The following is a 14,945-nucleotide window of genomic DNA, read 5'->3' on the forward strand; positions in this document are numbered from 1 at the left end:
CTTCCGGACATGGTAGGGTTTAACGAAGGCCTTTTAGAAATGCTGGAGATGAGACAATAAACATGACTACAATGGCGTAAATGAAAAGGGTAAGATGTAATTAAATAGGACACTTTGTAACTATAATAATCAACACTGGTCCAAGAAAATAATTGAGAAATTGTATCTCCCTTCCATCTCACCCCCAAAAAAAGGGATGAATCATATGGGTTTATAATGTTGCATATGTAGTTTGTGGTTTGTTGTTGTTTTTTTTTTTTTTTTTTATTGCACTGATTTTGTTACAAGAGATGGTTTAATGGGTAGGGAAACAGAAGGTTATGTATAAGCAAAAATATCAATGAAAAATTTAGGGAGAAAAAAGTGGTCTTTCCCTATTTTGTCACTCTCTGCTTTTGGCATCTGGCCCATATTTGTCTCATTCAAGGATTTTGGCAAAATGCCTTCTGCTTCTATTTTTTTGTGGTAATTGCAATAATTCCTCTTTAAATATTTCACAGAACTTATTTATAAATGCATATAACTCAGGAGTTATGACTGTACATTATTAACATATAACTAACTATTGCAATCACTGCAGCGAACAAGTTCAGGAACACAAAAAGACAAAAATAAAGGGAAACAAAATCTCTTACATTGTAACACAATGCCCTCAATGTACATGCGCATTCTTCTATTTCAACAATTTCTTCAGTGAAAGACAAACTATTGCTTTTGACAAGGCCTGACATTTGACTCAATCAATCAATTAGGTCATTACTTTGATTATTATGATTATCATGCCTTGGTTAAGCAACTCCTAGGCAGTATGGGAATGGTTCTTTACTGTAGAAAATGTGCAAATTCCTTTAATAACATTCATTTATTTAACAATCATTAAAAGCTTATTATGTGCAATGGGTGCTAGGTACAGGAGATTCATCTAACAAGATGTTCCATAATTGTCCTAAATGTTACCGTACAAGCCCAATAGAACTGAGCTGGGTTTAGAGATACCCCACCCACAAGTTAAGTAAAAGATAAATTGTTTCAGCAGAGAAGCTTTGACTTATTTATATTGTGCTTCTTGGATGACACAGATGAGGGTCTTGCCTTCCCAGAATGATTCTTTTTTGAAGGTAAACAGATTATTTTTTTGTCCAGTTCTTTTCTTGCCTTTATTTTTTTTTAATTTTTCTAAATTCATAAATTTATTTGTTTTCAGTTTTCAACATTCATTTCCATAAGGTATAAATTTTCTCCCCCTCCCTACCCAAGACAGCATGAAATCTTATATGGGCTCTATATATACATTCTCATTAAACATGTTTTCACATTAGTCATGTTACATAGAAGAATTACAGCAAATGGGAGAAATCATGAGAAAAACAAAACAGAACAAAACAAAAGGGAAAATGGTCTGCTTCATTCTGTGTTCTGACTCCATACTGCTTTCTCTGGATATGAATAGCATTTTGCATTGTGAGTCCCTTGGACATATTTTAGATCTTTGCATTCCTGAGGTAGGCTAAGTCCACTAAAATCAGTCCACGCACACTGTGGCTCTTACTGTGTATAATGTTCTCCTGGTTCTGCCTGTTTCACTCTGCATCAGCTCATATGAATTTTTCCAAGTTTTTCTGAATTCTGCTTATTCATTATTTCTTATAACATAACAGTATTTCATTATATTCATATACCACAACTTGTTCAGCAATTCCTCAGTTGATGGGCATCCCCTTGATTTCCAGTTCATGGCCACCACAAAAAGAGCCGCTGTAAATCTTTTCTACATGTGGGTCGTTTTCCCATGTTTATGATCTCTTTGGGATACAGCCCTAGAAAAGATATTGCTGAGTGAAAGAGTATGCACATTTTTATAGGCCTTTGGGCATAGTTCCAAACTACTCTCCAGAATGGTTGCATCAGGTCACAGCTCCACCAACAATGAATTCATGTTCCTACTCTCCCACATCTTCTTCAACATTTATTATTTTCTTATTTTGTTATGTTAGTCAATCTGATAGTCAATCTGTGATGTGGCACCTCAGAGTTGTTCTGATTTGCATCTCCTGAATCAATAGTGATTTAGAGCATTTTTCATATGATTATATACAGCTTTAATTTCTTCCTCTAAAAACTGCCTGTTTGTATCCTTTGACCATTTATCGATTGGAGAAAACTTGTATTCTTGTAAATTGGACTCAGTTCTCTCTATTTTTAGAAATGAGGTCTTTATCACAGACACTAGTTACAAAAATTCTTTCACATTTTTCTGCTTCCCTCTCAATCTCAGTTGCATTGGCTTTGTTTGTGAAAAAACTTTTCAATTTAATGTAATCAAAATGATCCATTTTACATTTCATAATGTTCTCTCTCTCGGTCATAAATTCCTCCATTCTCCATAAATCTGACAAATAAACTGTTCCTTGGTCCTCTAATTTGTTTAAAGTCATCCTTTATACCTAGATCATGTGCCCATTTGGACTTTATTCTGGTATACAGTATCAGGCATTGCTCTGTGTCCAGTTTCCGCCACACTATTTTCCAGTTTTCGCCACACTATTTTCCAGTTTTCGCCACACTATTTTCCAGTTTTCCCAGCAGTTTTTGTCAAACAGTGAGTTCTTATCGCACGTCCTTGGGTTTATCAAATAGCAGATTGCTATAATCCTTCACTACTGTGTTTTGAGTACCTAAACTATTCCACTGATCTACCCCTCAATTTCTTAGCCAATACCATGTGGTTTTTGATGACTGCCACTTCATAATACAATTTAAGATCTGGTATGGCTGGGTCACCTCCCTTAGCATTTCTTTTCATTAATTCTTTTGATATTTTGTACCTTTTGTGATTTTGATACTATTTTTTTTTAGTTCTATAAAATAATTTTTTTGGTAGTTTGGTATAGCACTGAATAAGGAAATTAATTTAGGTAGAATTGTCATTTTTATCTTATTAGCTCTGCCTACCCACGAGCAACCGAAGTTTTTCCAATTATTTGGATATGACTTTATTTGTGCAGAGATTATTTTGTAATTGTCTTCATATATTCTCTGGGTTTGCTTTGGCAGGTAGACTCCTACATATTTTATAGTGTCTACAGTAAATTTAAATGGGATTTCTCTTTCTATCTCTTGTTGTTGGGCTTTGTTAGTAATATATAGAAATGCAGATGATTTATTTGAGCTTATTTTATATCTTGCAACTTTGCTAAAGCTGTTTATTATTTCAAGTAGCTTTTTTACTTGATTCTCTAAGTATTCTCTGAGTATGTCATCATATTGGCTGCAAAGAGTGATAATTCAGTTTCTTCTTTGCCTATTCTAATTCCTTCAATTCCTTTATGTTCTCTGATTGTTAAACCTAACATCTGTAGTACCATATTGAATAACAGTGGTGATAATGGATATCCTTGTTTGACGCCCAATCTTACTGGAAATGCATCTAGCTTGTCCCCCACTACATATGATGCTTGCTGATGGCTTTAAGTAGATGCTACTTACCACTTTTTGGAAGGTCCCATTCATTCCTACACTCTCCAGTGTTTTCAATAGGAATGTGTGTTATATTTTGTCAAAAGCTTTTTCTTCATCTCTTGAGATGATCATATGGTTTATGTTGGTTTTGGTGCTGATATGATCAATTATGCCTACAGTTTGCCTAATATTGAGCCAATCCTGCATTCCTGGTATAAATCCTACCTGATCAAAGTCTATTATTTTCATGATAAGTTGCTGTAATCTTTTTGCTAATATCTTATTTTAAATGTTTGCATCTATATTCATTAGGGAAATTGGTCTATAATTTTCATTGTCTGCTTGGCTCTTCCCTATTTAGGTAGCAGCACCACATCTATATCATAAAAAGTATTTGATAGGACTCTTCCTATTTTCCCAAATAGGCTATATAGAACTGAAATTAACTGTTCTTTAAATGTTTCATAGAATTCACCTGTAAATCCATCTGGCCCTGTAGATTTTTTTCCTAGGAAGTTCACTGATGCCTTGCTCAATTTCTTTTTCTGAGATGGAGTTATTTAAATGTTTTACTTCCTCTTCTGTTAATCTGGGTAATTTATATTTTAAATATCCAACCATTTCACTAAGATTATCAAATTTATGGGCATACAGCTGGACAAAATAATTTCTAATTATTGTTTTAGTTTCTTCTTCCTTGGAGGTGAATGTACCCTTTTCATTTTGATACTGGTAATCTGGTTTTCTTCTTTCTGTCTCCTAGTGAATTCTGCTGCTCTAAAATTTGTTCAGATTCACTTTTTAGAGGTATCTGAAGGAATCTGTGGAAGAGCTCAGGTTAGTCCCTGCTTTCACTCTGCCATCTTGGCTCTGCCTCCTCCTACCCTTTAATTACCTAATGGACTTGCCTCAGACAAACTGAGACATCTGAAAGACCTTAGCCTAAAAAGCTCATAGCCTCCTACTTAATCTGGGGCCATAACCTGTCATCTTGACCTATGCCTCCCTTAACTCTGGAGGAGAGAGTCAGGCTGATCAGTTTGCACAGCTCTGCCTCACTTAAATCCAGTTCACTTGCAAGTCAAGACATTGCCCTCAAGACATTGTCTTTGGTCTTCTTCAAGAAGGAAGGACCAACAACAATAACAACCAATCTAACTAATTCACAAAAGAAGGTCTCCACCCTCAAGAATTGTTTCTTTACTGGGTCTTCATTTTTGAAAGAGCAATTGTTCTGCATGTGTAGGAAGAACTTAAAATTCACTTTTTAAGATCATTTCTGTAATTTATCAATAATTATCTTGGTGTGATTAGGTATAAAAATGCCCTCACCATTCAAATCCAAATAAAGGTTTAATATTAATATTAAATTTTGAAAGCATTCTCTTCCTCTGAAATGCCATCCTTCAAAAGATCTTCTCCTAGACCAGACCTGCATAACCTTCATCCTGCAGGCCACTTACAGCCCATGAGCTGCTTGTGGCACACTAAAGGATTTCCTGTACATATGAAATATGTTTTCCTCTACATTTTTTCGCAGGTTGCCCTAAATCCTTTGGTGATACCTAGTGGCCCAAAGTCCATAAGCAGGACTGCAGGCCGCAGGTTGTGCAGGCTTGTCCTAGATTTTTCCTGAGGCTGGAAAAAAACAAAATCATCAAATGTTAGAAATGGATGATATCCTAACAGTCATCTAGTTCAACCATCTCATTTTTTGACATGAGGAACCTGAGTCTTTACCTTGGGCTTTGGTTATGCTTAGTTGGAATAGGGTAGGAATTATGAGGGTACAGAGATGAGACTGTAATTTCATCGATATAGGGAAGTCTAAAAGGAGGAAACTTCCTCTCCAAATGAAGGTTGGCACTTTCTCTGCCATTTATATTCTTAGAGAGCTGCCTAGAGCACTGAAAAGTTAAATGACTTGTTTAAGATCACATAACTAGTATGTGTCAGAAGCAGGTTCTGAGCCCAGGTCTTCCTGGCTTCAAATTTCACTCTATGCACTATACCATGTAAAGCTAACACGTGGAGTCGAGAGAGGGTAATAATAGTATTCATTATTTTAAGCTAGTATTTCTAATGAGGGGATTTTAGTCAATGTATAACTTGTACCTTGGATGTCAAACCTCATTAAGGGCACATGTGGAATTCACTTGAATTGGAATAATATAACACTAAAAATAATTACTTGAATTTATATAGCATTTCCCTCCATTTTGTAACCCTTTCATGCTAATCAACGAATTTACAGTTACTTAGTTTTATACCCATTTTACAGATAGGAAACTGAGGGCTGGAAAAATTCCATCATTTACTCAAGACTTCAAAGTAAGAATCTAGAGCCCAAATACCTATGTCCCATTCATATACATGTGGCATAATCAGTTTAGCTAGCAATTTGGTTGCCTCCCCATTTCCTTCTGGGCTGTTGACACACAGATAGTAGTTAAATCAAAGGAATGCCTTTCTCCACTGGCTAACAATTTTGGCTCCTGAGAAAAGCTTCACAAATACTCCCTCAGACTGACTTTTTAAGCTGGGGAGGGAAAGACCCCTAAGACACAATGGTGCATGGTGTGAGAGACACCAGAGAACTGATCCTTAGTATAGACCCTGCCATCCTCTCCTAAATATGCAAGTTCTCTCCAGCATTAGTCCCAAGACATCCAGTGTCTCTTTCTTTCCCCACTAACTACCACTACAATGTGGCAACAGGGAGAAGCATTTTAGGGAGAAAGGATTAACAACTAGGGGATCCAGAAGGATTTCTGGTAGGAGGAAGCATGTGAGCAGAATCTTAAAAGAAGCCAAGAATTCAAAGAGGAGCAGTACATTCCAAGAATGGAAGAAAGCATATGCAAAGACATGGAAGTCAGAGATACTGAATACTGAATTCATGGAACCTTAACCAGGCTAGTTTTACTGAAATATAGAATGTATGAAGACAAGTACATAATAGGAAACAAGTAGACAATATTAGGCCAGATTCTGAAAAACTTAATTACCAGGTGTCAAAGCAATAATGTTTTTTTTGGATTTGTTTTTCAGCCTGATATAATCTGAAACAAAAAAACCAAAGGAAGTTTAGTAATCTACTCAGATGATGAATCCCTTTCCTGCACCCATCCAGCAGGGAAGCAGAATGGATTCCCCCAAGAGATGATGAGTCAAGTAGCAAAGGTTGAGCTCTCTTAGAGCCTGGTTTCTTTATCAGTATCACATGTGACTTTTTTTTAATGGTCCATAGCAAGATTAAGCCAAACAATTCACCATAAATTCTTCTGGGGTAAGAAATGGGGGGAAAGAACTATTGTGATAGGATTTGATAGGTTTAGGTCAGCCCCAATGCATTTATATTTTTCCTCTCATACATTATTTTGTTTGCTGCATTATTGAGAGCAGAAGCAGTAACAGGTCTAGCATTAAAATGGACCAAGTAGCAACCAGGTCCATTGGGAAAACAAAAGACTTAAATTTCAAGACAGGTTACAAATCTTTATATGGAACAAAAAAGACAATTAGATTACAACTTTAGAATTATAAGAGTGGATAGAGGTTTTCTACTCCAACCCCCTCACCTTACAGATGAGGTTAATGAGACCCAGAGACCTACATCTCACTGCTAGTAAGACACAGAACCTGAATTCAAACCCAAATCCTTTGGCTCCAAATTGAGAGTTCTTTCTACTGTACCATTTTGACTCATAAAGGAACGAAAAAAAAAAATGGAAGTATACATTTTTTGGTTCAGAAGAAGTATAGGTGACAGTCTGAGCATTTTTCCTCCCTCATATTTATCATAGGCAATTGAACCTAGAAAAGGAAATGGGAATTAAGTAAAGGAGAAAAGAAATCAGTTCTGAGTAAAGCTTAGGAAGCAATTTTTACCCGTGAAGTAATTAATGAGCAGAATGAGCTCCTACACAGGCTGTCAAGGCAGAGCTGCTTTAATGAGATACCCTCTTGGGATAAGAAATGGATTAAAGGAAATGTGTCCCAATGGACTGAGTCGAAGCTGATTTTAAAGTTATGGAAATATGCCCCTATGCAGGCAAGGAGCCTAACTCTGATTTAACAAGGAAGTAGACAAAGGAATTCTTTTCATTTAACTACTATCTGTGTGGACAGTCCAGAAAAAAATGAGGAGGCAACCAAGAGCCTCTAGGATTTATTTGAGATTATGCAAATGAAAGAATCTAAAGTAATTTCCACAAAGGTGCTACAGTGCAGGCACTCTGTGTAGCTTAAAAAATAATGGAATTCAAAACCAGAATGATCTGGCAAAATGGACTTCCATGGTTGAGGAATGAGGCAGGGAGGGAAAAGGGTGAAGGGAAGGACTATCTGGGTTATTAAATTATTCCATTTAACTGAGAATTTGTATGGGCAACATAAGTGGATTGAAAGACAATAAATAAATAATAAATAATAAAAATCCTTTGCAAATGCTAGGCTTGAATACTAGGTTACATTGCTCTCTTGATCCAAACCTTTTTGCACATATAATAGTAACACATTTATATAGCACACATAGGTTTTCAAATTCCTTTAACTCACAGTACGACATAAGACAGGTATACAAAGATGGCCCTTTTCTCTGTCAAGGCAAACCCCTGGATATGAACACTTAATTTCATTTTATTCTGTTACATTAAATTAACTCCACTATCTTGTCCACTCTTCCTCTCTAATCATTAGTTTCTGCCTATTAGTTCACTCCCTGATGCTTAAAAACATCTTCATCTCTACCAATTGTTTTTTTTAAGTTCACTAAGTCCTATCATCTCTGATATCCCCGATCCTATATTTCCTACCTCCTCCACTGAACTCCTTGAAAAAGGCATTTTTACTCAGTGCTTCTACTTTCTTTGATATTCTTGATCACTACTGCTTCCTAGATACCCTCTCCTTTCTGAGATTTTGTGACACTGCACCTTCTTGGATTTCCTCTTAACTGTGTTATCATTCCTTCCCATTCTCCTTTTCTGGATTTTCATTTACATCATATCAACTAGCTATGGAAGTCCCCAGAGCTCTCTACTGGGTTCTCCTCTTTTCTCTTTCTACTATTTTACTTGGAGATTTCATTAATTCTCATTGGTCCAATGATAATTTCTATGTTGATCATTCTCAAATCTATATATTCAGCTCTAGTTTTTCTCCTGAGTTTCAGTACTAACTGTGCATCAATTGCCAGTACACCAACTGAACATTTTAAACCAGGTGTCTCGTAGTCATCTCAAACTTAACATGACCAAAACAGAACTCACCATTTCTTCCTCTAAAACCATCCTTCATTGTTACATCAACTTACCCGGCTGCATTCTTAGAATTCCCTTTAAAATCCTTTGTTGCTGTTGTTCAGTCATTTCAGTTGTGTCTTGCTCTGTGACCTCATTTGGAGTTTTCTTGGCAAAGATACTGGAGTGGTTTGCCATTTCCTTCTCTAGCTCAATTTACAGATAAGGAAACTGGGGCAAACAGGGTTAAGTGATTTACCTAGGGTCACACAGCAGTGTGGTTTGCCACTCCCTTCTCCAGTTTAAAATCTTTAGTTTTTGTCAAAGCTCCACCATCTACAAGAGGCTTTTCCTGATCACTCTCCTCCATATCTCTAGTTTCTGGGACTTCCTTCTGCAAAATTAGCTTGTATTTGTTTTCTTTCTTTCTTTCTCTTTTGCATTTATTAGCTTTGTGACCCTGGGAAGATCATTTGACATCTTTCTACCTCAGTTTCCGTATCCGATAAATGGGGATAATAATAGCATTTACTTCCCAGGGTTTTTGTGAGGAAAAAATGTGATAATATGATGTAATATGACATAATATAGTATGATAATATGACAATCAATATAGAAATCTTGAAGTGCTAGATAAATTCTATCTTCATTATCATCATCATCACTATCATTTGCCCAAATAAAATGCAAGTGCTTTGCAGAACTTGAAGCACTAAGTACATTGTATCATTATTATTATTAATTATTGCCCAAATAAAATGCAGTCTTATTGTAGGTACAGACTGTTTTGTCCCAAGGTGCTAAGTGGTCGAGTAGATAGAGCATTTTGCCTGGAATCAGGAAGACCTGAGTTCAAATCCAGCCTCAGATACTCACTAGCAGTGTGACCTTGCAAGTCATAAAACTTCTATCTGCCTCAATTTCTTCATCTGTAAAATGGGAATAGTAACATTACCCATCTCCCAGAATTGTTGGGAAGATCAATTGAGATAATATTTGTAATGTGTTTGACATAATGCCTGGCATACAGCAGCTGCCAAATAAATCTTGGAAGTTTTCCTTGTTGATTGATTCTTAACCTTCCTTTACAAACATGTCCAGTAAAATACGAAAAAGCTTTCAATTCACCCCTACATTTATAATGGAGACTGCCAAATTTTCAGAGGGTCTTTGATGGTGTCTCCCTATGAGGAAAGCTTAAGGAGCCTGCTTCCAAGGGAGTCATGTTGTATGTAATGGTAATAACTTAGATAGTCTTGAGTATGCGTAAACCTTTTGTAACTGACTCAGATTTGCTAACCACTTGCTTAGAAGAATTTTTGAATGGCTATATAAATGGAGCTATGAATGCCTGTAAATGGGCCTTAGCTGACCTCAGTAATTTCATCTTTCAGCCACTCTGTTCTGCTTCTCAATCTTGGTGGATGACTTCGACTCCTTGTCTGACAATGTCTGCCAAAAAAGAATTATATAAAGGCCCTCCCCTATATTACTGAAATGTGGCCCCATGAAACAGACCTCAATTTATGACCTCTTCATTCAGTGTTGTGAAAAATGATTTTAAATCTTTGGAATCAGTGTCTTGGAGACTGAGTTTCCCCCAATCCCTTCCCCCTTATAAATTCAGTCTCTCCTTTAGAATGATATTACTGATGATGAGATTATACAATCTCATTACACAATGAATCTTCTTATTCTGGCCAAACTCCAACCCTAACCTAAATTGATTTAATCTGTTCAGGTTTAGGTGGAGACAGATCCTTCTGTCTACCCAGCCCAAGACTGGGAGTGGTCTGGTATGATAGGGAGGACTGGTCTGACAGAACAAGTATTACCTCTGAAGACAGAATGATGGCAGGTGATATTCTTTTATGTTCTAGAAGAAAAAAGATTAGAGAATAATCTTGTGAATTTCAAAAGATTAGGAAAGTTAATGTCCAGGTATCTTAAGGTCCTGAAATCTCTCTCTCCTCCCCACCCCCTTCCTGATTAAACTAACAGCTGTTTGTGTCCATCATCCCACCAATAAACCAGCCAGGGACTTAAAAAATGAAAACATATAAAGGGAATTGGCTGAAATTAATTTTTTCCTGGAGATCAGATAAAACTATGTTCTTTTATTAGATCATTTTCATATAGTTCTTTGGAGTTTATTCATAGTAATAATACAAATTCACATTTATATGACACTTTAAGACTTACTACTAATAATAAATTATAAAAGTAATTACATCTAATTATATAAACTGCAATAATAAATTAATTAAAATGAGAAATAGTAAGGTAGTCCACTAAGGTGAAAATTCATTCACCATAGTAATCCACTTAATAAAGTTTCTAAAGGTTTACAAGACAGCTTCTTCAGATCAACCATGTAAGAGATGAATGAAAATAATGCTATCCTATTTTTACAAATGAGGAAACTGAGGCTCATAGAGATTAAGGTCATCAGCTAGGAAACTGGACTGAAACTTGGACTTGTTGACTTAATGAACAAAAATTTGTTAAGTACTTGCCAGGTGCCAGTACTCCATCTGGGGATGCAAATAGGAAACAAAACAATCCAGTTCCCCAAGAACCTTCAGGGAAATAACAGGTACATAAATACATACAACATAAAGATAGATGCTGAACCTCTGATTTCACTGATTTAGGTGGACAGAGAGCTAGACCCGAAGTCAGGAAGACTCATTTTCCTGAGGTCAAATTTTCATCCTCAGATGGTTGTGTGACTCTGGGCAAGTCACTTAAGCCTGTTTGCCTCAGTTTCCTCATTTATAAAATAAGCTGGAGAAAGAAATGGTAAACCAGTCCAATATCTTTGCCAAAAAAACCCCCAAAGAACCAAAAAGCCAAAATGGGGTCATGAAAAGTCAGACATGACTGAAAAACAACTGAACACATACATAGGAGAGGGAATGCCCTTTACCAATACAGGACAACACATTCTCTTTAGTCATACAGAGTTGGCTAGAAAACTGGTGGTTAAATGACTTGCCCAAGGTAACACAGTATATGTCAGAGATAGGATTAAAACTCAGGAACTGCTAGCTTGACAGCTAGCTCTCTATAGCTCACTGCACTACACTGCCTCTCAAAATAAAGCAAACACAAATAGGTTGCATGGCAAGAGATCAGTAGGAACTTCATTAGTAACCCCTTTGCCTCCCTTCTCAACTTCCTCTTGCACTGACAGGTTGGATCCTCAGCTATCTACTTCTCCCAAGTAGGGTTCTAGTGTTAACCAGGGTTAGCAGTGGAGGTTATTTTCTAACGCTAATGCTCACAAGCCTCCATCCAGTGTGGTCCCCATTGATTATTAGCCAGCCAGAGTTAATTGGCATTTAGAAAAGGATATGTGCTAATGTGGTATAAGAATCACTGTTACAGAATCATCCCTCTGAACCATGGGCATACTCTCCATACACAAAATCCCTAAGTAAACACAAGCTTAGAGAACACATATGGCAAAGAGATAACTCACAGTTTCTGGTTTCTAGAAGTTCTTTTTCCCTTTGCAGAGTCCTCAGGAAATTCTGCAGTTGGTATAGCTTTCTACTAGACCCCAAGAGTCAGTGTTCTTGAAGATCCTGGTGCTAACCTGTTCTCAGCGTGTCAAATGTGTCCTCCACTCCCAATGCAGATGTTGCCATCAGTTTCTGCTGTTCTGAAGACTCTACTACAAATGCTGATGAAAAGTCCAAATCACTGGACTTTTCAAAGTACACAAGGTCATCCTCAGGGCAAAGCTGAGGGAAAGAGAGAGATACTCTTTGTACCCTCCCAAGTGATCTCCTTTCAGGGACCTGGCTGGGAGTGCTATACCACTAAATTACCCTGCTATTGGAATAGTGGATTAAGAATTGTCTTGCTCTTTGTTTCCAAGCTCTATAAGGCCCAAGTGATTCTCTTTAACCAGTGACCACACATTGCCTGCATGGTTCCTCTGTGTTCATTCAATTCATATCTAGTTATATATTTGATCATATTATTGATTCAAGAGATGTCTAGCCCTTGTTCTCACCTAGGTTATACCTCTGATTAATAGATACTGGAGTTTAATCAAAAAGGAATTCAGAATCTGATAAATTTATCAAGTTGTAGAGCATCTTATTACTTATATGAATTGGGTTTGAAGAGTTATGAATTACTTCTTTTACAATAGAAGCAAAGCTGAAAGGAGTATTCAACGACCACACACCACTCCAAGGCTCACCCCCTTGCTCAATTTTTCTCTTAGTTAAAAGGAAATCTATTGGGCATATTCTTTGGAACACTAAAAAATTGTAAAGAAATACAAATTCTCTTTCCCTCCCTGCTTCTCTCTTTCTCTCTGTTTCTCTATATAAGTGAGTATATATGTACATATTTATATGTATACATGTGTATATGTGCATAAATGTATATATCCATACATATATGTATATACACATCTCTTTCTGTGTCTCTCTTTCTCTGTGTCTCTTTTTCCTTTCCCCCCTTTCCCTTGCCCCTCTTCTCCTTTCCATTTCCTTTCCCTCCTCCCATCTCCCCTCCCATCTAATTATCTTGAATCTCATTTTTTTTTTCAAATGGACTACCTTCCCTCCTTAACCTCAAACACTCAAACATATATGATTCAATATAATTCACTGTTAATGACCATATAATTTACTAGCTTTCTCAAATAGCACAGAAATACAAATATACAACTAATACTTTCAGTTACTAGAACCTGCATGCAGGGTTGAATTCTCCTTTTTTTACCCACCTCTACTCTGTTAAACTGAGGGTACAAGAAGGAAAAGAGATTTGAGATTTAAACTCTGTGCATACATTTCCCTGGTACTGTACCCAGAAGTTGTGGACTGAGCTCTGTTCATTCTTACTACTGGTTTAGTTCAATCTGTTCTTCACCTCTCCATTTGGCTCCAATTCACACCAAGCCTTTATGCCCCTCCTGCTAAGAAATTACAGCTTACACATTGCTTTCATGTATTTATGTCATAAGAAGGCAGCACACCTGTTTCACACTTCTTGGCAACTAACTTGAATGGTTAGTTCTTCCTCTTTCTCCTTTCTGTTTCTCTATATACTTGGTCCCCAAAGCCCATGAAATCTCAAGCCCAAGGATCCATTGCCACTGATGTTCCTTCTAATTTTCAGATTCTGCGATAAAGTGATCTGGGTTCAAATTAGGTGTCTGTTACCCACTAACTGTATGATCTTAATGGTCTCTTCCAATTTCTGAGCATTAGTTCCAACATCAATAAAGTAAGGAGGCCGGACTAGGTGATATCTGAGATTTCCTCCAGCTCTAAATTCTATAATCTCTAATTCATATAAATTGTTAACCTCTGAGATGATTCTCTTTCTCCATCTTTCTTACTGAAAAATGCAGATGGGGTTCAAGCTCAAATGTGTTTGGACAGATCTCTGGAGATGCCCTTTCCTAGAAAGTACTCTGTATACTTTTTTTATATGATGATACCAACTCTGACTGTTGGACGATCAATATGAAAGCTCAATTGCATTTCTTAACCTGGGGTGAGAGAAATCAAATGTTCCAGACTTTGTCTGGTAGTTCAGTTAATAAATGGCAGAGTCTTTTATTATTAATCTCACAAATCTGTGAGAAGTGCAAATATCCTGTCACTAGGCTGCTATTTGTTTTTATCTGTGCCTAAAATACAAGTAATTAAGATCTGAAGTTCACTGTGGAAGAGGGTTCTAGGCAGTAAAATGCTGAAATTTTGTGATTAAGTAATTAAGTACCCACCTGAAACTTCCATTTTGGCTAACCATTAATACTGGTAGTTTTACATCTGTGAGGAGACCAAGTGTGCTATTCCTATTTCAAAGATGAAGTCCAAGAAAATTGAACAAATACAGACAGACGGAGGAAAAAGCAACAAGAATATTTGCCCTGTCTCACTTGGAGCAGCAGAATGAAACCACATTATCAGTCTGTCAATCTTATTATTACCCAATGCTCTCAGGTCTAATCAAGCTTATCTCCTCCTAGCTTTTCCCCATGAACATCATTCTCATTCATTCCTCACAGCCTTAGCTCTCACTTTTACCTCATCTAGAATGTTCTCCTCTCACTTTTTTTCAATCCTACTCCTACATTTATTTTAAACTTGAGCATCTAGAAAAGATTTGACCTTAATTATCAAACTCTCTCAGAGACTTTCCCTTAAGTGATCTTTCATTTGGAATCTCCTCAATACTTGAGTTTGCCATCTGTTTCTCATATCTATG

This window comes from Notamacropus eugenii, chromosome 2 (genome assembly GCF_028372415.1).
Source record: "Notamacropus eugenii isolate mMacEug1 chromosome 2, mMacEug1.pri_v2, whole genome shotgun sequence".
NCBI lineage: Eukaryota > Metazoa > Chordata > Mammalia > Diprotodontia > Macropodidae > Notamacropus > Notamacropus eugenii.